We start from the raw sequence: 2,500 nt of genomic DNA, 5'->3' as shown, positions 1-2,500 counted from the left end.
TGGTGTGAAAACTCCGAGTAAGCTTTTAAGATACAGGGTATTATGAACACCTCACAGTAGGGACAGTCGGGAGGTACCCGTAAAGTCGACAGCTCATTGCGTCGACAGCTCATACACATTTTAGGATCGGTAAAACATTTTTCAGAATACAATTACAATATCGGCACGGTCACACACACACACACACACACACACACGTACACACGAAAGAGAGGAGAGAGAGAGGGGGGGGGGGAGGGAGGGAGGGAGAGAGAGAGAGACAGACAGACAGACAGAGAGAGAGACAGAGACAGACAGACAGTGACAGAGAGACAGAGAGAGACGCACACACACACACACACACACACTTTTAACGCGTAAACCTTGCATCGTATGTGCACTAGTTTTTTCCCCCCGTTGTTTATTATTTGTTTGCTGTTGACGCAATGAGCTGTCGACACAATGAGCTGTCGACGCAATGACATGGACCCGGGACAGTCAGCACTGAAAATAGCAATCACAGAGACCGACGCACACACACACACACACACACACACATGTATTCACGCGCGTGAAAGAAACACGCCACGACTTTCTGGTGACAATGGAACCTCGGTCCCCAGTTTCCTGGAAGAGTTGTCTACCCACTGCGTCACAACTCTTCCGCTTTGTAAACGCCGCTCGCTTCACACGACAGCGGAATGCCCACGGCAAACATCGGGCCACTGTAGAGATCTACTGGTGGTAAGGAGAGGAAGACCACTAGGTGTGCATGAAGTGTTGGTGACTGTCTTGGCTTTCTGGTTCACAGACCAGTGAATGAAAGTAAGTGTGACTTGACTTTGGCCACATGCAGCAAAACTTCTGTCTGTCTGCCTGTCTGTCGTTTTTTGTTTGTTTTTTTGTTTTTGTTTTGTTTTTGTTTTTGTTTTTGTCTGCTACCAACCCACCGACAACTCTCTCTGTCTTTCCGTTTTTGTGTTTCTGATTTCCGGATCACAGACCTTTATAGGAAATTAAGTACATGTGTGACTTTACTTTGACAACATGAACAAAACATGACATGCAGCAAAGTATCAGTCTGTCGTCTACTTTTTCTCTTAACCTTCTATCTCTATTTCTCTTTTTGTTGTTATTCTTGTTGTTTTCCCCTCTGTATGCGTGTGTGTTTGTGTGCATGTATGTGTGTGTGCGCGCGCGCGCGCGTGTGTGTATGTGTGTTAACATGCTTCCGTTTCGTAAAGATCTGAGCGATGTTGCGTCTCTAAATTTGATTTATGTACTGAGTATAACAATAAAAACATTTATATGTGTATGTGTTTGTGTGCCTCTTAGACCAACGGCAGATATGTTAGTCGGCCAAAGTGCTAATATCTTCACCATTGGAAAAAAAAGAAGAAAAGATTCATTCATTCATTTCTCTTTCCGCTTATCTGCTTTTGTCCCTTCGTCTTCATCTGTCTTCTTCTCTTCCTCTGTCTTCTGAAAATTATATGTAGCATTTATAGACTTCGAAACAGCTTTTGATTCAATATCAAGAAAAAAAATGGGCAGAGAACTAACATAATTTTCCGTTTACTAACTACTTGCTTTTGAACTGTAGTGAAAATAGTGAAAATTTGGTCAACAATTGAATAACTTGTTTCGAAACAGCTTTATGTTATGCAATGATATAATTTGCATCATTCCATTTTTTAAGTAAAAAAATAATAATTGAACCATCCAATTCACTACAAACACTACTCAACGTTATACCCCTGTTTGGATCCTCCATATCTCCTTTTTATGCAAAGTACAAATTACAGATTCAGTCCATGGTTCAGAATATGCAACATAATAAACAAAAATAGCAACAAATTCACCAGAATACTTCAACAATTCACATATTTTACCACCTGGCCAGGCACCCTTGGAATGTGCACTCGGAGAGACAGAGACATGCGCTCACAGAGACAGAGACACAAAGACAGAATTAGACAAACAGAAAGATAAATAGAGAGAGAAGGGGGGTGGGAAAAGAGAGAGAGAGAGAGACAGACAGACAGACAGACAGACAGACAGATAAGGACGACAGAGAAAGAAACAGAAAGAGAGAGAGAGAGAGAGAGAGAGAGAGAGAGAGAGAGAGAGAGAACTCAGAATGTTTTTGTTTTCAAGGATTACGATTTTAGGCATAGCCTATTTTTCCAATCTGTCCTGGCTAATCTACATTTATTACAGATATCACACACATAAATGAAGGGGAAAAGTATTCATGCAGAAGGGCATACATAATAAAGAAAACACACACACACACACACACACACACACACACACACACACACACACACACATACACACACACACACAGATTGGCGGATAGGACAGTGAGGCACACACACACACACACACACACACACACACACACACACACACACACACACAGAGATGTCATCAGTATGGAAGTACCAGAAACATCCGGGTGTTTAAAAGGTACCGTATTGTTACTGCCTGTGAAATGTACGTATGACAAGTGCAACAT

The 2,500-nt window shown here is 41.9% G+C and overlaps 1 protein-coding gene across 3 annotated transcripts in view; it reads left to right on the top strand.

The window, feature by feature from the left end:
- Positions 1 to 687: 687 nt before the first annotated feature.
- The window catches only part of LOC143294925 (protein mono-ADP-ribosyltransferase PARP14-like), a 90,668-nt gene continuing 88,855 nt past the window's right edge, over positions 688 to 2,500 (top strand). For 2 of the 3 annotated variants that reach the window (XM_076606441.1, XM_076606439.1), the window contains exon 1: positions 688 to 804. The gene's annotated coding sequence lies outside the window, so the exon portion shown is untranslated. The remainder of the gene's footprint in view (positions 805 to 2,500) is intronic. The other variant, XM_076606440.1, reaches the window with a different exon arrangement.

Source organism: Babylonia areolata, chromosome 20 (genome assembly GCF_041734735.1).
Source record: "Babylonia areolata isolate BAREFJ2019XMU chromosome 20, ASM4173473v1, whole genome shotgun sequence".
Taxonomy (NCBI): domain Eukaryota; kingdom Metazoa; phylum Mollusca; class Gastropoda; order Neogastropoda; family Buccinidae; genus Babylonia; species Babylonia areolata.
Note: the sequence above shows the minus strand (reverse complement) of the source record. Positions and strands in the feature narration are given on the sequence as shown.